Raw genomic sequence first — 21,716 nt, forward strand, 5'->3', positions numbered from 1 at the left:
ACATGGGTAAGTGCAAGAGCTGTCAACTACCTGGGTTCAGGTCCCCACACCTGGCTGGGAGATCTTGAGTTAAGTTACCTAATCTTGCTTACTCGTATCTGTAAAAAAAAAGTCATCTCATTATAGGACTTGCCTCACAGAGGATAGTTTTGAAAATTGAGACTATGTATATATATTAGCAATATGCCTGGCACATAATAACCACTTAATACATTTTATTCCTATACTATTATTATTCCTTGGCTCTCACATCATATAACACAGCCTCAGATGACCAGGACTCAGACTCCTGCACTACCTCTTCCTTAGTGTGTGAACCTGAATAATTCACTTAACTTCTTTTTTTTTTTTTTTTTGCGGTACGCGGGCCTCTCACTGTTGTGGCCTCTCCCGTTGTGGAGCACAGGCTCCGTACGCGCAGGCTCAGCGGCCATGGCTCACGGGCCCAGCCGCTCCACGGCATGTGGGATCTTCCCAGACCGGGGCACGAACCCGCGTCCCCCGCATCGGCAGGCAGACTCTCAACCACTGCGCCACCAGGGAAGCCCCACTTAACTTCTTTTATGCCTCAATTTTCCCAGCTGAAAATGAGGGTACTAATGCCTGCCCCAAGGGTTGTTTTGAGGATTAAATAAAATGAACCACATAAAGACTTAGCACCATGCCTGGGACATGGTAAACAGTATTCCATACATGTTAGCTATGATTATATTAATGACTAACACTTAAATAATGTTAATTCTGTGCTAAATGTTTTATGTATATGAGCTCAATTAATCTCATGACAACGCTGAGAGGTAAGTGCTACTATTATTCCCATTTTCAGGAGAAGAAACTGAGGCTCAGAACATATTACAGTGCCTGGTGATTCTGAAGTATTTTAGGGAGGAAAGGAAATTGTACATTTGTCGATGTGGAGGGCAGTGAGCAGAGGACAAGTCTTAGGAGGCAGGCAGTGATTAAAACGAGGTTGGGCTTTGAAGGCAAGCAAACCTGGACTCAAGTCCCCAGCTCAAACACTCTCTAGGCCTCAGTTTCCTCATCTATCAAATGGGAATAACAATCCTTATCTCATGGAATTGTGAGGATTAAATGAGATATCAAGTATAGCTTGGACAGAGTAGGTGCTCGAAAAATGTAAGCTTCCTCTCTTTTCTTCCTCCCAAGGACATTAGGCGTTCAAAGTGGTGTGCATCTACTATTCACAATAGCCAAGACATGGAAACAACCTAAATGTCCATTAACAGAGGAATGGATAAAGAAGATGTGGTACATATATACAATGGAATACTACCCAGCCACAAAAAATAACTAAATAATGCCATTTGCAACAACATGCATGCAACTGGAGATTATCATACTAAGTGAAGTAAGTCAGAAAGAGAAAGACAAATACCATACGATATCACTTATATGTGGAATCTAAAATACGGCACAAATGAACTTATCTACAAAACAGAAACAGACTCACTGACATAGAGAACTGACCTATGGCTGCCAAGGGGGCGAGGGGAGGGATGGACTGGGAGTTTGGAGTTAGTAGATGCAAACTACTACATATAGAATGGATAAACAACAAGGTCCTACTATACAGCACAGAGAAACATATTCAGTATCCTGGGATAAGCCGTAAGGGAAAAGAATATAAAAAAGAATGTATATATGTGTATAACTGAGTCACTTTGCTGTACAGCAGAAATTAACATAACATTGTAAATCAACTATACTTCAATAAAAAAGAAAAATGAAAACACACAGTGGTGTGCGTCTGCACAGTGACATTTATCTGGAGTGATCTTTGGAGGACATCTGCTTATGTGTACTGTCCATCTCTAATGTGGCATCTGTGCAGAGGCCACACTGCCCCCCACCCCGCACACTGAACACCTGCCAGCAGAGTGACATGGTTCCTCACTCTCCCATCTCCTTGCCCAGGTTTCTGCTGGAATCAAGCAGAGTTGTACTGGAGGAACCAGCCAGACAGATGTAACAAGCTGCACCTCAGACCAAACGTATCTGTTGAGTGAATACCAGTGAGGAAGGGGAGGGATGCGTGGGGGTATGAGTATCCTTGGAGGTATGCTACCGTAGGGCTGGGTCCAGGATGTCTGGCCCTGAACCCAGCAGGGCATACTTGATCCTGCATCTATGAAATCTTCCCCCTGTGACCACCTTGGGCTGAGCCCCTTCCTGGATAATCCCCCTCTCTGCTCCCCACCTGGACAGACGGGGCAACAGTATCTCCTGATCCTGCTGATGAGGAGGACGACAGTAATGATGATGATTTATAATACCATGTGCCAGACTTTATAAGATATATTATTACATCCTCAATTATTACAAGCCCCATTCTGAGAGACTGGGATTTCTATCTCTATTTGACTAAAATCCTTACAGGTTAAGTAACCAACCAAGGGGACACAGCTGGTCAGCAAGGGAGTTAGAGATTTGAGTCCACACTGCGTCATTCCACAGAGGGTATTTTCCGCCTCCATCTTGATGGACTCAGAAGTTCCTTTTCCCACTCCCTTCCTTTTGCAAAGGTTAATGCCCTCTGTGTGGTAGACTGGGCCCTGGGCGAGATATAAAGAAGAAAACATGCTCAGTAACCTCAGGGAGCTCAAAGTGAATAAATCAGAATCACCGCAAGGTCTGACTGAGGAGGGATGGGCTTCACATGAGGTATCAGTCACTACATCGGTAATGGAATGGGCTTGGAGCCCAACGTGAGTATGCAGCACGACGGGCCTGTTAGTGGGGTTTGCTAGGCTGTGCTACAGTAACAGCAACCACTACAGCAGAAATGTCAGTGACTTAACACATGCAAGTTTATTTCTGCTCATGCAAAGTCCACTGTGGGCCCAGCATCTCTTCATGTCCGCTCCCTCTCCAGTGGTGACTCAAGGATCCAGGCTTCCTGTGTCCAATACCATCTGGAACACATGGCTTCCAAGTCACCATGGCCAGGAAAAAGAAATGTCACTCACTGGCTCTTAAATGTTTCATTCCAGAGTGTCACATATAACTTCAACTCACAGACCACTGACCAGATTGGTCACGTGGCCCTGCACGGACACAAGGAAGTTGGGAAATATGGGGAGGACGTGAATTCAGTAAGAAGTAAATGTCTCTGCCATAGAGGGAAGTTATTCATCCAGGTGGGCTGCATCATTAAAGGTCTAATATCCAACCTGAAGGAGCTGATGGTTCTATTCAGCAATACCACTCTCGAACTGTAACTAGAGTGCCGTTCTCCAATTTTAGGCGTTGTATTTTCAGAGCCTCCCAGACACATGGGATTCCCAATAAGAGAAGAGACCAAGTTGAAAAGGGGATTTGGAGTCTACTCTGTGAGTAAGAGTTGAAAAGATGTTTGGCCTGGAAGAGGTTAGGCCTCTGATTTCTAATTTCAGATTCCTTAAGGACCGTCATGGGACAAAAAGAAGGAAACTGCTCTGTGGAGCTCCTTGATGCAAAGCCCAGACCAATGGCAGTTACACAGACAATTCCAAGGGGGACAGTCAGAGCGGGGCACTTTTGAAAAGACTGCCGCAGGAGAGAGTGAATTCCCTGTTGCAGAAATATGCAAGCAGAGTCCAGAAAACCATTTGGTTTGGATGCTGTGGAAGAATTCAGGTATTTGAAGGAGTTGAAATAAACATACAATAGGAGTCCTTACAGATAGAGTTCAGACAGCAGAGGTAGAGAACACAGCTCATTCAGACTCAGCTTGGTGTCATGAGGCATCAGGAAGGACGCCAGCCCTTAGAGCCCCTATTAGGTTAGGCTAGACTTCGCCACAGTAACAGCAACAACAACAAAAAGCAAAAGTTTCATGGTTTAACAAATACAGGTTTATTTCTCTGGGGCAGGATGGACTGTCCAGACCTGTCCTCCCTGGGCTCCTTCTCCCCACTGCTTCTCCGGTAAGAAGCTCTGCCGTCTGGGTGCCTCCCACTCTCAGGGACACTTATGAAGGACACCCAACGCGAAAACAAATAAAAGGAAATCACCGCATCAGAGCTATAAGTAATAATCAATAATTCAAAGCCTTGATAAAGTCTTGCTGGAGAGCGCTTCAGAGAGAAGGCACGGGCTGAGTTTCATGGTTAATTCAATGTCAATTAGCTGATTGCTAACTTCCCTCCAGCGAAATCGCATGCAGTGCAGGGGAGAGAAATCAAACGTGCTCTGGCTTTAACAAGTCTGGTGTTTCAATCCTTCATCTCTGGCCGCAGGCTCAGAACCAGTGCCAACAGACATTCCTTCACAGCTTTATCAACTATTTCTGCATGTCACTGTTTTCTCAGCTGCCCTTAACTGTCCCAGGACTATCTCTGAGAACCATGGCTACTTGAAATCCAAAGTCACGAGACCAGCTTTCTGCTTCCTGGAAGGTATAGGACCCACAGCTCCTGAAACTCAGTTTCCCCCTGATGATCTCTTCCTCCAAGGGATACTGTGATCAGTCAATGGGACAAAGCGTGTAAAGTGAACAGCAGAGAGATTGGTATACAGTAGGTGCTCAATTTGGGTAGTTTCTTCTGCCCTTGCAAATCCTTAGATGGCTACTTTGCTTGCCTTCAAGCCCCTGTAGAGGCCACGCCTCCTTCAGCACCATGGCCAGAGTCTCTGCCCAGAGGCTGAAGATGGGAGAAGAGGATTGGGAAGAGGAGATGCTGCTGGGCTCAGAGCTGGGGGTTAAGTGTGGAAATCAGTGTGAAGGGATCCTGAGGACCAACGAAGCCCACTGCTTCCCTTTGCATAGGAGGAAACAGGCCGGAGAGGGCAAAGGACTTCACCAGAATCACAAAGATGCTGGGTCTCCAAGCTCATCATCTCCGTATCTCATGCTGTCCCACAGGAGGAGAGGTTGGGATTCTGGGTCCCCTTCTCCTTCCTGGGAACCCCTAGGGTGTTCAAGACACAAGAGGAGAGTTACTGGTGTAGAGGGAGACCTCAGGAAGAGGCTGCCTGGAGGAATAGATGGCTGCAGGAGACCTGGGCTCTCCCTGGGGGTTCAGCCCTAGTCCAGAGTCCCTGGAAAGTGTCCTTTGCTATCTCTCCTCCCCACTGTTCTGAGCTGGGGCTTGAGTCAATCATTCACATGCCTAGCACAGTGCACAGCAGTAGGAGGGTGGGGAGAGGCTCCCTACACACATGCAGCACCTTCTCTTGGCAGGCAGACACACACATCTCTCACAAGTGTGTAGCATGATGTGATGGCTAATTTTCTGTGTCAACTTGACTGGGCTAAGGGGTGCCCAGATAGCTGGGAAAACATTATTTCTAGGTATGTCTCCGAGGGCGTTTCCAGAAGAGATTAGCATCTGAATCGGTAGACAAAGTAAAGAGGATCACCCTCACCAAGGTGGGGAGGCAACTCCCAATCCTGAATAGAACAGAAAGGCAGAGGAAGGGTGAATTCTTTCCCCGCTTAAGCTGAGACATCCATCTTCTCTTGCCCTCAGACATCAGTGCTTCTACTTCCCAGGCCTTCAGACTTGGCCTGGGACTTAACACCAATGGCTCTCCCAGTTCTCAGGCCTCCAGGTTTGAACTAGAACTACACCACTGGCTTTCCTGGGCCTCCAGCTTGCAGATGGCAGATGGTGGAACTTCTCAACCTCCACAGTCATGTGGGCCAATCTCTCATAATAAATCTCTCTCTCTCTCTCTCTCTGTATATACAGATATAGATATAGATATAGACATAGACGTAGACATAGATATACCTGTATCTATCCTATCGTCCTGTTTTTCTGGAGAACCCTGACCAATAAACACACCCATAGCTTGTGGACTGTGCCCGGGTGTGCAATGACCACAGATATTTTGTCTTGTGCAAGACTGAGGATGTTCCTTCCATGACCCGCTGGTCCCCTCCCCTTTCCCTGGGAGTTGAGGAAGGCAATTCTCTCCAGTCTCCTCTATCACAGGCCACTCTTGGGCTGAAGACTGACGCTGGGCCCAGCAAGCTGACTTGTGAGCCCTCCTCATTAGAGATCTGTACGGTGTTTGTTTTTAAAAGAAGAGTGACGAACTACAATTTCTGGTCTCTGTTAGGCAGTGTAGCTTGACAGTGAAAACCTACGATCATAGACACGTGGGTTTGAATCCCAGCTCCACCACGTCCTAGCCATGAGACACTGAAAAAGCTATTTAACCTCTCAGAGCCCCGGTTTCTTCATTTATAAAATGAGCATAATGATAGTACCACACTTATAAATAGTTGAGGGGATTAAATGAGACAACTCGTGCAAGTGCTTCACACGGTGCCCAGTACAGAATAAGTGCTTCATAAATAGCAGTGATCTTCCTTCAGTAAAAGTTTCTTTTGGAAAAATTCCAAGCCTCAAGGGCATCCCAGAAGTCTGTCCACAGCAGAATGAAAGTACTCAAGGGTATCCTGGGCCCCTCAGACCTCCCACCCCAGACAGTGTGAGGCTCAGTCTGGGGCAGGCGGTCAGGGATTCCCTCCCCACTGCCTCTCTCCTGGACAGCATCTTTCGCAGAGGCAGTGTTTCTCCGTGCCTACAGCGTGCACCAGGCATCCGGTCCTCCACGGCACCAGTCCTTGCTGCCCTGCAATATCACCACCTCCTCCCCTTGCATCGTCAGCCCTAGAGGAGGTAAGGGCTTCAGACTACTGCCAGCCTCAAGGGCCTCAGCATCTCCTGTCGCTTCCTAAACCCCAGCCATGCCTTGCAAGCAGCCCGTCCACTGCAGTCTCTGTGTGTAAAGCATCTGAGGTGAATTCTGTGTCCTGCCAGGACCCTAACCAAACACTCCTCAACCCACCCAAACAAAGGGGATGCTCTTTGGCATTCTTGGTGTCTCTCACCTTCTCTCTCCTACAAGTTCTCCTGAACACAGCGGGGGAAACACTGAGATTGCTTCTGTCACTTTCCTTAGTGGAGACCACCCCAGGGTGCTGGGGGTGGGGGAGGGGTACCTGCTGTTACACACACACACACACAGAACCAACAGCCCCTCTCATCTTCCTCACAGGTCGGGGAGAACTCAGGACAGGTTGGAGCTCAGCATCAGAAGAGCAGGTTGTAGCACCCCTTTGCCACAAAGAAGCTAAGGAATTTGATAACCTCTATTTCCTCCCATATAACATAAAGAAACTCACCCTTCTTCCCAAGCTGTTAGAGGATCTGGTGGGTTGAGGGATGCGGATGTGGTCTGTAAACTATAACCATGACATAGGGGTGAGAAATTATTACTGAGTTCCCACAGGAGCCTCCAGGGCTCCTGCCCACTCCAAGCTGCAAGGCACGTCGGAGAAAGGATGGCAGGCCTACAGGACAGCCAACATCTGGTGCCCAGGGCTGCTCCCTGCCCCACGAACAAGGAGGGGCCGCTTCTTTCCCAAGGACATCAATATCCCAAGTGATATTGACATTGAGGTTGGAGCAGGAACTGGGCTGAAAATGGGAATGAGGCAGTGACTGAAATTCGAGCTGGGGTTAGAGTTAGGATGGGGGCTCAGGCTGGGGTTGGTGGTAAAGTTGGGGTTGAGGTCTGGTATTGAGGCTGAGGTCAGGTTGGATCTGTGTTTGAGTTGGGGCTGAGATTGAAGCTGATTTCAAGATGGATGTAGGGCTGAGGTTAAGACTACATCATGCGGTTGAGGCTACGATGGGCTAGAGTTGAGGCTGAGGTTAGAGCTGCGAAGGGGGTTGAGCTTGGGGTTGAGGTTGGCGTTGGAGATGGGTTAGAGGTTGAGGCCGGGGTTGGACTCTGAGTTGGGTCTGGGACTGAAGGCAGAAGGCGGGTGGAAGCTGAGTCTTCCCTGAGTTGGGGTTTGGGCGTGAGGTTCTGGAACCCTCCCTGCCCGTGCAGACCCCACTAGGCTTTGGGAAACTAACTAACCTGCCCAGTGGAGGTGTTGACATAGCGACATCTCCTCCTTTGCCTCTCTGGGGTGACTTTATCCGTTCATCTATTATTTCATTCATCCATTCAGTAACAAATTTATTGCTCACCTATTATATGCTGAATACTGTACCCAATGCTGGAAATGCACACCAAGCAGATGTGGCTACCTCCATCGAGCTTATGTTTTAAAAGGGAGGAAAGCCAATAACCCAACAGTCACAGAACTGAAAGCCTAATTACAGGAGTGCAAAGGGCTGTGAATGAAAGGCCCAGGGAGCCATGTGATAGCACAGCAGATGAAGGGTCATGGAAGGCCACTGGATGTGATGAAAGCTCCCAAAGTGGTTCAGAGTTCATATGGGGGAAACAGATAACAGAGGGATTGACTCCAGCTAGAAACCAAGGAATGCTTCCTAGAAGTGGTGGCACTGTGCTAAGTTCTCCGTAGTCTCCTCCACCCCTGAAGCTGGGAGGCAGCGGGTGCAATGGATTTGGAGTCAGATAAATCTGACTGGGCCCTAACCAGACTATCAAGGTAGAAACCAGCTGAGCTGTGTACCTTGCGCAAGTAACTTACCCTCTCTGAGCCTCCATCCCATTCTTTAAGATGGAGATGGTAATTCCTACTTTGTGGGGCTTATGTGAGGATTCACGATGAGGTGTGTAAGGATCCTGGCATACATGAAGTGCTCAGTTCATGTTAGCGCCTCTCCCTTCTCCAGGGCGAGGGGAAGAGCAGGAGGTTGCCACAAGTAGCCGACACCCCGCAGGCGACCGCTTGGGGTCCAGGTCTTCAGGATCCAGCTGTCACCCCTGCAGGCCCAGGCACGATTTTTCCCTGGAGTTCACACTCCCCAGAAGGGAGGCATGATTTACACAGCCATCGGGACAACTCCAAATTGGACTAAAACCTAATGACTGGAAACGAGACGAGTAATGAAATTCTACGCAGAAAATTTACAGGGGAGATTTATTAGGTGGGTTTTATTTACGATGCTGAGCACTTAGGGCTATGGGGTGGGCTGTGGCATTGGACAAATAAATTCAGTCCACACACTCCCAACCCAGATCTCACCTGCCCTGGCACTACCTCCACTCAGTCATCCTAGACTCTGGATAGGTAGGAGACCCCTGCGGCATCTCCTGTGCCCACTGAACTCACAACACCACCCCCCGCCAGGCTTTGCCTTCTTCGCCACCTCATCCCTGTATTTCCAGCCTCTCCAGACCATGCATTTCTCCCTATCTTTGGGAAGACAGCTGTATCGCCCTTGGGCTGGCTTTGCCTGGAGGCTGGACCTCAGGAACACAGAGGGCAGTGGCTGGAAAGCAAGAGCGCCAGGAATGGCCAGTCCAGTGGTTAGCATCTAATGAACCTGACCTTGGAATAAGTGTTCCCTGAGGCAGAAAAGGAAGCCGAAACCCGAAGAGAAGGATGGTGCTATTCCAGAACAGCAGTGCCCTTAGGCAGGACCTTCTTGTGGTCAGAACAAGGGAGCTGCTGGTAGGAGCCTGGAAGGGAAATCCAGGCAATTCTGTGCTGCACCAGGGTCTCCAAGAAGCCAAGGACCTAGACAAGGGCTGCAAGACTGTTTTTAGCTACAGAAAGTGGAGCCCCCTCCTGCTCCCTCACCGCAGAGCTGTCCCTCTCCCAGGACATAGGGATCGGCTACTGGCCCTCATTGTGCTCTGCATGCCTCCTCCCCCATCACTCTCACTTGTCCCTTCTTTCTTCCACCTACTTCTTTTGGCTCCAATAACTCTTTGACCTATTTTTTTCCTTCAGTCACCTCATTCCAAGCACACTGACTTCTTTGTTGTTGCTCAAACATTGCCCAGCAAGTTCCTGCCTCAGGACCTTTGCACTGCCTGGAATGCTCTACCCCCAGTGAACAGCATGGCTTGCTCCCTCACTTCCTTAAAAGTCACCTTCTCAGAAAAGTCGGACAGGTTCCTGACCCATCAAAATGTCAACCTCCCCCTGGACTCTTCCTATCCCCCTTCTCTGCTTTATTTTTTCTCCTTAGCCTGCATCACTAAATACTTTATATTTTATTTCCTTATCTTGTTTATCGTATGTCTCCCCCACTAGAACATAAGCTCCAAGAGAACAAAGGTTTTGTTTTGTTTTGTTTTGTTTTTCTGTTTTGCTCGCCACTGTAATCCACAGCTCCGTGCACAGGGTCTGGCAGATGGAAGGCACTAGAACAAACTTTGCTGGCTGATGGAGCCTGGTCTCAAATAACCACACTGCCCCTTAGGGAGCAGCATACATAGCAGTATGTACCATGTGCCAGGCACTGTGTCAGAGGCTCCCGTGATCACCTCCGTGAGGGGCTCATTCAGCAAATGACCTCAGTACTTGCTTCTGTGCCAGGTACTGGGGCACCAGATGAATCAGACCCAGGCTCTGCACTCCAGTAGCTTCCAGCGTGGGGGGCAGGAAAGACCCAGACTCGGGAAGAGTAGTTTTGTGTGTTCAGTGCACAGGCCCTGGGAGACGGATGAAAAGGACGTCAGCCAGGGAAGCCTGGAGTGCCAGCGCAGCGAGAAAGATTCCAGCAGGGGGCACCCTACAAGCGGCCCTCGCAGCCACGCAGAGGTAACATAGGAACCAGCAGCACAGGCCACGGGCCAGGTGTGGGTTCCAGCTTTGTCATGTACCCACCTCAGATGTTCCTCAGCCGCTCTGTGCCTCAGTTATTTACCTCATCCGTAAAATGGAAATAACATAGTGCCTACCCTCAATTTAAACAGCATCATCAGGGCTTCCCTGGTGGCGCAGTGGTTAAGAATCCGCCTGCCAATGCAAGGAACACGGGTTCGAGCCCTGATCCAGGAAGATCCCACATGCCGCAGAACAACTAAGCCTGTGCGCCACAACTACTGAGCCTGCGCTCTGGAGCCCACGAGCCACAACTACTGAGCCCACGTGCCACATCTACTGCAGCCCGCACACGTGGAGCCCATGCTCTGCAACAAGAGAAGCCATCACACTGAGAAGCCCTCACACCACAACAAAGAGTAGCCTGCGCTTGCCACAACTAGAGAAAGCCTGCACACAGCAACGAAGACCCAACACAGCCAAAAATAAATAAATAAATTTATTTATTTTTAAAAATAAATAAACAAATTTATTTATTTAAAAAAATAAATAGGGCTTCCCTGGTGACACAGCGATTAAGGATCTGCCTGCCAATGCAGAGGACACAGGTTCAAGCCCTGGCCCAAGAAGACCCCACACGCCGCAGGGCAACTAAGCCCGTGCACCACAACTACTGAGCCTGTGATCTGGAGCCCGCGGGCCACAGCTACGGGGCCCGCATGCCACAACTACTGAAGCCCGTGCGCCTAGAGCCCATGCTCCACAACAAGAGAAGCCACAATGAGAAGCCCGCGTACTGCAACAAAGAGTAGCCCCTGCTCACCGCAACTAGAGAAAACCCGCGCACAGCAACAAAGACCCAACACAGCCAAAAATTAAAAAATAAATAAATTTAAAAATAAATTTTAAAAAATAAATAAAATAAAAAGCACCATCAAAATTTATATTTACAGAATATAAATACAGAATACCCGCCCTCCCTACTCAGCCATAAAAAATGAATGAAATCTTGCCATTTTCAGCAACATGGATGGACTTGGAGGGTATTATGCTGAGCGAAATAAGTCAGACAGAGAAAGACAAATACCATATGATATCACTTATATGTGGAATCTAAAAAATACAACGAACTAGTGAATATGACAAAAAAGAAGCAGACTCACAGATACAGAGAACAAACTAGTGGTTACCAGTGGGGAGAGGGAAGGGGGACAGGGCAATATAGGGGTAGGGGATTAAGAGGTACAAACTATTATGTATTAAATAAGCTACAAGGATATACTGTACAACACAGGGAAGATAGCCAATATTTTATAATAACTATAAACGAAGCATAACTTTTAAAAATTGTGAATCACTATATTGTACACCTACAACTTATATAATATTATACATCAACTATACTTCAATAAATTAAAAAAAGAAAAAATATATATAGTGCCTACTCACTGGATAGCTGTGAAGATGAAATGAAGTGAATTTGCAAAGCTCTTCACACAGACGGAGAACATAATGAATAAGCACACTGTAAACGTTAGCCATTATTATTACTGCTTTTATTTATTGTTATTGAAAATTAACAGGCAAAGGGGAAGAGAAAAGAATTCCAAGGAGCAGGCTGGGCAGTGGCTAAAGGCAGAAGTACAGGCATGTTCAAGGTTAGAGCAGAGCCTTCCATACCCATCGCAGAGCTGTGCTTAGTAAATGTCTAACAACTGGCTCTGGGGGTGGGGAACCCTGATTTGCAGCATTTGCCGATTTCTGTGGGGTAAATACTCCCACCTCATTTCAAACTACCTATGTGACGTCACTGAATGAGAAGTTGAAAGAGAAGCACAGTTGGCACCTGCAGGCCCATATGCATGATCTCCAGCCTGCAGCTTGGCTCAGAGGATATGGCTTCTACCCACCCCGATCCTTGACAGGGCTGGCTCTGTCTGTCCCCTGTCCTTGGCCCTCAAGTTGGGCTCTAGAAGGGAAAAGGCTAGGCATGGGGTGGGGGCCAGGGAGAGACCTGCTAGGACGTGGCCTGAGGTCCATGTGTGGCCAGACCTCAGAGATCCTTGTCCCTGGGAATCTTGGGAGCCAATGTCTCACACCCACCCACACATACACACACACACCCACACATACACAAACACACACACACACACACACACACATTTACACACCACTGAATTCTCAGCCCTGAGCCCTGGGGCCACTTGGGTATGGGTATCTCTGCCTCTAGGGAGGCCAAGGTGATTTGAGCCCTTGGTATCCTAGGTGAAGTGAGGGACAGGGCCCTTCCCAGAGGCACATGTTCCAACCTCCCACATGAATTCCCTTCAGAGGCCCTGGTCCCCTCCTGCCGGTTCAGATGGGGGAAGTTCTAGAAACCAACTGCAGAGACTTGGGGCTGGGCCAGCCCCCGCAGATCGGCTCTACTGGTGGGGAGGGGCCCTCAAAGCTCCAGGGTTTGCCACCTTGCTCCCTCCCTCCCACCCACCCTCCCCAGCAGGTTATCAGCGTGAAAACAGGAAGGCTGGCAGTGCTATTAATAATACATGAAGCTGCTCTGCCCTGATCAGGCAGGCAGAAGCACAGAGGCAGCTCCAGCCCCAGGGAGGGAGAAAGCCAGGCTGCTGGGGGCCTACCTGGCTGAGTGGCGGGCAGGAGTGGAGGGGGGCCCTCTCTTCCTTCTCCCATTTGTTTTGTGCATAGCCAACACTCAAGGCCAGGTGCCGGTACTCCCTCTAGTTTGCTGAATGTCACTTCCCTCCTTAGCTGCTGCCTGGGTCTGACAGAAGCAGCAACCAACACAGAAAATCTTCTAGCCTGGGATGCAGGAGACCTGGCCATACAGGGCCAAGGAACAACCCAATCTTTGGTGATCAAACAGATGTGGGTCTGAACCCCAGCCCAGGCCCACCTACTGTGTGACTTCAGACAAATCACTTTACCTCTCTGAACCTCTGATTCTTCATCTGCAAAATCAGAGACTACAAAGGAAAGAGAGGGAATAACAAAAGAACAGATGTGAAACCGCTGGCCTACAGCAGTCGTTCAATAAATGGTAGCAGGGTATTATCACTTCTATGAGTCTGAACGTGGGCAAGCTTCTTCCTTCCCTGGGCCTCAGGCTTGCCATCTATAAAATAAGGGTGTTGAACCAGGTGATCTTGAAGAGCCTTCCAAGTGCCAGTCGGATATCCATGACTACAGGGTGAGAAATCCCAGACTAGAGATGGGCTCTCAGAAGCCCCCAAGACACCCTACCCCACTGGGAGTCCCCTGCCTGGAAATGCTGTCCTGCCCCCAGAATGCACATGCACTAAGATGCAGGGTGCCTGTGTGGTTTGGTCCTCTCTGCCTCAGTTCCCCTAGTTTTGATGTAGGGACATAATCCCATGGTGGCTCCCTGAGGAAGGCGTCAGCAGAGCGCAGGTCCAGGAGGAGAGAGGAAAGAGCAAGAGTGTCCCAGGGAGGGAGAAGGAGCCTTGACTCTGGGTCATCAACGGAGAATCACGACAGGCCCAGAGCCCAGGGGCTCTCCAATCCTTTCTACCTCACTTATGCATTCATTCATTCATTCATTCCACAAATACTTACAGAGCCCCCTGGAGACTTTGGTAGCAGCCCTCTGTTTGGTTCCCTTCTGCCTCCTGTTTCTCCCTCTGAGGTTCCTTTACCAGCTCCTTTTCCCCACCCAGCCCTCTAAATGAAGGGTCCCCAGTTCTGTTCTTGGTACTTTCCTCCTCTCATGCTACACACTCCCCTGGGCCTCCTCCCATTCCCACAGATTTATCTGTCTCTATGCCAATAACCCCAAACCTCCTTCCCTGGAGTGAATTGCCCTTGAGCTCCAGAGCCATGGACTCAACTGCCCCCAGGGCATCTCCATGTTGAAGCCTCACGGGCACCTCAAACTCAACCAGGCCCAAGTCCAACTCACCACCTGCCCAGGCCCTCCGTGATCTGGTCCCTCTGACTGTTCCACTTCCACCTCCTCTGAGCCCTACAGTTTCCAGGGTTCTTCTCTCTCCCTTCTGCTGTCTTCTCAAACGTAAGTTCTATGAGGCTGTGTTAGGCAGAGAGCGTCTCTGCCCGAGCCCTGGGAAGACCACACTCCTACTACCCCCTAGTTATCCCGTTCCCCTCCACCTCCATCCGAGGGCCTTCCTTGGACTGGGGAGTCTGGATGCACGGGGGAAAGAGGGACCAACTGGCAGCTGAGTGCCTGTGCATGGAAGTCTCCAGGACTCAGAAAATCAGAGATGCCAGAAAAACAAAGTCTGCTTCCTCTCCACAGCCAGATCCCCTCTCCCCAAGGAGACGCCTGTGTTTCCCTTGTGATGGGACCAAAAGGAAGGAAAGAGGCTGAGACAGTACCTGCAGTGGGCAGAGCGTGGGCCTCAGCCCTGAGCTATTCCCTGCTCTGTCCCTGCCTAGCTGTGTGGCCTTGAGCACAATTTCATCTTTCTGGATCTCAGTTTTGTCAGCTGTAAATTTCAATCACTTGACCAATATTCATCGACCATCTAGTCTACTCCAGGCCCCGTTCTAAGCACAGGAATGTTTTGGTAAGTAAGACAGACCAAGTCTGTCAGACCAAGTCAGACCAAGCTTTACGAAGCTTACATTCAAACTGGAGAAACAAACAATCAAAATGTAAACAATCAAATAGGTACTATAATGCTGCACAAGGATAAATGCTCTGCCCAAGACATTAGAGAAGAACTGGGAGGCAGATGTTTTAGCCAGGGTAGACAGAAAAGGCCAGTCTGGGAGGAGAAGTTTGAGAAGAAATCTAAATCAAACGAGGGAATGAGCGTGTGAAGAGGTGGGGAAATCACTCCTAGCAGAGGGAACAGCAAGTGCAAAGGTCCTGAGGCGGGAATGAGCTTAACAAGTTTAAGGAATTACAGGGTGGCTGGTATGGCCAGTGCAGCTGGAACAAGGGAACAAGGGAGAGGATGGCAGGAGGGAAGATCTGCAAGAAAGCAAGAGGGTAGGTCATGCAGGGCCTTGAAAGCCATCATAAGGCTTTCAGCCTGTATGAGATGGGAGCATTTAAAGGGTTGTGAGCAGAGGAGGGACACGATCCAATGAAGATTTTAAAAGATCTCTCTGGCTGCTGTGGAAGAATGGACTGTGCCGCAGCATTGTCCAATGGAAATATGACGGAAGGCACATATAAAATTTTAACATTTCTAATGGCCACATAAAAAGTAAAGAAACAGGTGAAATTAATTTTAATAACACCTTTTACTTCATCCAATATATTATCAATATGACATCTATGTTGAAAATTTCTTAGAGATGTTTTACATTCTCTTTTTCATACCAAGTCTTCAAAATGCAGTGTGTATTTTACGCTTGCAGCTCACCTCAATCCGGACGAGTCGCTTTTTAAGTGCCCACTAGCTGCGTGTGGTTACGGTATTGGGCAGCCCCGCTGTAGCGGGGCAGGAGTGAAAACAGCAAGCAGGTAAGAGGCATTGCCAGGTGCGGAACAGCAGGACCGAGAGTTGGGTGGAGATGAAGAAGAGGAAGAAAACAAGGATGTGGGGGAGGGGAGCTGAGCTGAGCCCAGGTGGTGCCCAACGGTTGGAGGTCAGATTCCCTGGAAATGCTCTGAGACTATGAGATCTGCATAAAGGAGGTTTAAGGGAGAAGACTCTTAGGACAACAGCAAGAGAAGGAAGCGGCACTGGGCAAAGGGAGAAACGGATGTGCAATGCAGTCACAGCCAGTCTCACACGGAGCTCCGGAGCTGGAACAGCCCTTCCAAGGGTCCCAAGTTGCGGCAAGGGGACCTGGCCTTTGCCCACCCCCGCCAACTGATCAGCCATAGGAGGCAGGCTGCCCCCAGGGAGGGGGCTAACTTTGGACAAGGTGCCCCCTTCCACCAAAGGCAGTTCCCAGAAGTGGATTCATCTGGAAGCCATCAGCAGCCCACACTCCTACACCACAGCCAGGCAGCCGGGGGACAGGAGAAAGGGGACCACTTCTTCCTCCCGGGGAAGAGGACCAATAATGCACGGTAGCAGGAGGGTCCAGCACAGGCCAGCCACGTCCATCGAGAGCCTCTGAGCAGAGCTGGGGAAGCCTCAGTCACTGGAGGGACTCAGGCCCAGCTGGGGGCTCCGTCTCCAAGCCCCTCACTCTGTGGGACCCATCTCACAGCCAGTCCTCAGGTTCCAGTTCCAGCTTTGTGGCTCCCCTCCCCCTGCTGCTCCCCACAACGGGGCACATCCCTGCCCCCATCCTTCGGAGGACTCCAAGCCCATCTCAGCCAGGCTATTGTGAGGCTTGAATGAGCTTAAGCAAGTGGAAAAGTTTTGTTCACTGTGGGGTGCTAGCCACATAGGAGGGGGTTGTTATTAAGCTCCACACTTCCTGCCTCTGGAAGAGCTAATCCCCCTGGGCCCACCGCTTTCTCCTCTTGCCCTGGACTCCCTCCCCCCACCCTCTTCTTCAGGGCCTTTGAATCTTTCTTCTCTCACCCGATTCTGTCTTTCTGAGTCTCAGTCTCTCTCTCCCTCTCCCTCTCTCTCTGAAGCCCCATCTCTATAACCCTCTGCCTCTCCGTGTCTTTGTCTTGATTTGGGTCTTTGTCTACGGCCCCTCCTCCTGCAGTTTCACCTCCTACCAGGGCAGCTCAGAGCTGCCCCACAGGTCTGGCCTGGGCCGGGAGGAGGGCAGGATGGGAGCGCAGGGAGAGTGGCCTGGACTCTCAGGACCCAAAGCAGCAGCTCAGTTCAGCGCTCGCCCACCCACTCCTCTGAGCCCTCACGAGGCTCCTCCACCTGCCAGCGTGACAGCCAGCCCCTGACCCGGTTCCCGCCTCGGGTCCCAGCCTGCTTGTTTATTACAGCAGTGTGGAGAGGCTCCGTAGCCACACAACTTTACCGCTCCAAAAGCTTGGTGCTGGCAAGGGGCCATCAGCCCCTGCAGCAGCACAGGCAGGCTGCCAGGAGGTGAGTCCCTTCCCCTGCAGCAGCATGGCATCCTCCAGGCTGGGTCACAGTGAGGGTCACAGGCCCAGCCCAGCAGGGGTGGGAGCAGCATGCAAGATTCCCCACGACCCTGGTCCCCCAGGGCGCCCAGGCCAGGCAGCTGCTAACCACCCCACAGCCAAGACAGAGCCCTTCCTCTTGTCTCTATAGGGGGATTGGGGCCCCGAGTTCTCAAGGAACCTCTCTAAGAACCCGGTAGGGAGAGGAAATATATAAACAGAAGGGTCACAAAAGTATAAACACTGACCAGCTCTCCAACATACGCACTCAGTAAGCATAACTGAACTAGTGGCTGTGTTAGGCATTCAGTCAGTGGATGGATGGATGGATGGATGGATGAAGTGGGTGGCTGAATGGATGGGTGATGGATGGATGGGGCGGGGGTGGATGGATAGGTGGATGGATGGGTAGGTGGATGGATGGATAGATGGATGGGTGGATGGGAAAACAGACGGAGTCATGATTTCCAGGTTAGCATAGCCCATCAGAACAAGATCTTCCTTTTCCTTTGTCCCATCCAGAAAACCTCTTTACCAGGTTTCTTTATTCACCGAAGACTGAAGCACCAGACTCCTCCCTTGGCCTCTGCATTTTGAGCAACTTTTCTATTTCTTCTTCTCTGTACCTTTTCCTGCAGGAGAGGTTGAGGAGCCCAGGTCACAGGCACAGGTGGGTGGTCAAGAACTGAGAAACCCACCCTGGCTGAGGCCTGTGTGTTCACCATCTTAAGGAAAGGACAGAGGGAGCCAGGCCAGGCCAGGTGAGCACCGCCCTCCATCAGAGTTAGTTAAGCACAGGGAGTGTTTCAGGACAGTCCCATCAGAAAACAAGTGTGGAAGGGGAAAATCTACAGCTTTCATTTGGGGAAAAACAATCAATTGAAACACCTGCCCTGACAGAGAGATTAATTTCGCTTTTCCAAAAGTGTGTTGTGAGCAACCATACTTCCAGGAGATGCTTCCCAAAGGAAGAGCCCTGGGGAAAACTAAGTATGGGAAACACTATATGTTAAATGTATCTTATGACCATTCACAACACATATTAGCATAAAAGTTTGTAATGGGGCTTCCCTGGTGGCGCAGTGGATGAGAGTCCGCCTGCCGATGCAGGAGACACGGGTTCGTGCCCCGGTCCGGGAAGATCCCACATGCCGCGGAGCGGCTGGGCCCGTGAGCCATGGCCGCTGAGCCTGCGCGTCCGGAGCCTGTGCTCCGCAACGGGAAAGGCCACAACAGTGAGAGGCCCGCGTACGGCAAAAAAAAAAAAAGTTTGTAGTAAAGAAAAAAAAAAGAGAAAGACAAATACCATATGATATCACTTAGATGTGGAATCTAAAACATGGCACAAATGAACCTATCTATGAAACAGAGACAAACTCACAGACATAGAGAACACACTTATGGTTACCAAGGGGGCGGGGGGGGGGGAGGAGAGATGAACTGGGAGTTTGGGATTAGTAGATGCAAACTATTACATATAGAATGGATAAACAACAAGGTCCTACTGTATAGCACAGGGAACTATATTCAGTATCCTGGGAAACCATAATGGAAAAGAATAGAAAAAAGAATGTATATATGTGTATAACTGAGTCACTTTGCTGACACCAGAAATGAACACAACATTGTAAATCAACTATATTTCAATAAATAAATAAAGATATATCTTTAGGGAAAAAAAAGAAAACAAGTACGGAACTTTCTTTTCTCCCTTCCAAGAGCCTCGGCTCCGAGTCGCACCTTGGCTCCCTGAGCAGAGTCCAGAAGGCAGGGCTTAGCTATGCAGGGAGCTGCTGGGAGGCCAGGAGCTAAGCGGTGGAGGGTATACAGAGAAGATGTGACTGGGAGCCCCGGGGAGAGAAAGTTCTGAGGCAGGCCTGGTTGAACGGGATTAATGTGGGCACCCCACCCTCTACTGGGTGGCTTCCAGGAGGCTCAGGGCCTGATCCTGGGCAGGGCCCAGGCAGGACATGTAAGACTCCAGAGCCGTGATTTTCTCAGGACCACCCTGCCTCACCCATTGTGGGGATCCTGCCCTTTCTGAGTGGCAGACACTCGTGACTGTGGTGACTGGGAGACGGGAAGAAGCTGAAGGAATAAGAGGAAGCCCAACTGTCTCCCCAGGATTCCTTGTGTTGTTGTAAAAATTAAATGAAATAATATATTAAAGTACTTAGAAATATAGTAGGCGCTCAGTAAGTGTTAGCCATCAGCACTTAGGATAGTGCCTTGCACAAAGTGGGCACTAAATAGTTGTTGAATTGATGTACGAATGAATGAATGAATCCTGCCCCCACTTAGCTCCTCTACCTCAAACACCAGAAGATACAAGTGAATTCTGTCTCCGTAACTACTGAGGAAGATGTACACATTAAGCCCATTCTAACCCGAGGGCCTTTGCACTTGCTATTCCCCCTGCCAGGAGTGATTTCCCTCATATCCTCACATGAGGGTTCCCTCCCTCACTCGATTCATCTCTGCCACTGAAAATGAGAACGGGCCCTGACCACTGCCTGCTAATAGAGCTCCCAAAGTTGTCTCTCCTTTCCCAGTCAAGGACCCTCACCAAGTACATACAGACACACACACACAAATCCAGGCAATTCTAACTAGACAACTTCAGTGTCCCCACCCTACCCAGAGTTAGGCCTAGAGTAGACAGGGGCTCTGGCCTGGCAGGTGGCCCCTCCCATATGCTGATGGCCATTAGTGCCCATGCATGACAAGGGCTCACCCAACCCACAGAGGAGGTCATGCTCTGTCCCCAACCACCCCCCTCCCAACCAACCTTGGCAAGAACCACGGTACCATGCAAACAGTAGAGTCTACTGGACCGTGATTTAAGATCCTAGCTCTAAAAAAAAAAAGATCCTAGCTCTATCACTTAAGGGAAAAAAAAAAATTTTATTGAGCACTTACTGTGTGCCAGCCACTGTGCTACCCTCCCTACACACTTGAGCTCAACTAACCCTCACAACAATTAAGCAAGGTAGGTGTGATCCTTATTTTATACCTGGCTGAAGCAGAATAAACTGGCCAAGTGCTCAGGCTGTAGAATGAAACAGAGCTGGGTTCAAATCTGAGCTCCGCCACTCACAGTGTGACCTTGGGCAAGTCACTGCAGCTCTCTGAGTCTCTGCTTCCTCCTCTGTAATGAGGAGATAAGACAGCCACTGCCTTTGATCCTGCTGACAATCAAAGGAGATAATGGATAAAAGTGCCTGCAACCTTCAATCAAGGTCGGGGCCCTGCCCTTCCTGCCTTATCTCACCGGCTTCCCTGCCAAGGTTTGCAGGCTGGGACTGGTCTTCCCGATGGTGCCAGGCACAGGGCTGGGCACAGCTGGCACACACAGACTATTCCTACTAATTAGCAGATTCTCCCAAGGCCTTGATTGCAGAGAGCACTCCCTGTCCCAGAGCATCCAAGCAGGGGATCCCCACCCTGGGCAGCACCAGGGGGAACACCTCTGGAGGGAGGGCCCTTCCTGCCTCCGAGCCTCCTTGTTTTAGAAGCCCTCACCAGGCTAGACCAGGTGTCCTAATCTGAACCCCAGATCCTGTCCTTGGGCTCCTAGGGCCTGAGTTCCTACCTAGAAAGCCTGACTGGCACCCTGGCTTGTCTAGAGACCCACAAGTCACGCACCCCAGTGCCTGACCCTGCCCCAGCCCCTTAGCTGTACCCTGCCTTATGCGGACAAACAGCCTCCACTCATACCAGCTGCCCAAATCACCCATTCCAGAATCCCAAGCTCCAGTCTGCCCACTCAACCCCCCAGCTGCCATCCACCTCTCCACAGCTGTCACTGTCACCCCATCCAGCAGCCCCCCACGCATGCACACTCAGAGCCTGCAGCCGGTCCACACTAACCGTGCCCTCTGCAGGGCCCTGAAGCCTGGCAGAAAAATCACCGAGGCGCTTTGACATTAATCAAAGACATTCATAAATAAATATGTGTAAATCATATGCAAACCAAGGTAGGAATTTACATCTTTCACTGCTGAGTCAGCATCTCCAGGCACCAGGGATGCTGCCTGCAGCTCAGGAGGTTTGGCACAAGAGCCCTCCCCTCTAGCGGTCCCCTGAATGATCCTAGATGTCTCATCTGAGATTCTCGAACTTTCAAGCTGGAAGCATCAACCCCTGTTTATTGATTGCCTAGTACATGCCAGGCATTATACATACTATGGGCATTCAGTGAGATAATATGCAAAGTACTTAGAA

Source organism: Aethalodelphis obliquidens, unplaced genomic scaffold, assembly GCF_003676395.1.
Source record: "Aethalodelphis obliquidens isolate GAN/ISIS:26980383/991018 unplaced genomic scaffold, ASM367639v1 scaffold9, whole genome shotgun sequence".
NCBI classification, from domain to species: domain Eukaryota; kingdom Metazoa; phylum Chordata; class Mammalia; order Artiodactyla; family Delphinidae; genus Aethalodelphis; species Aethalodelphis obliquidens.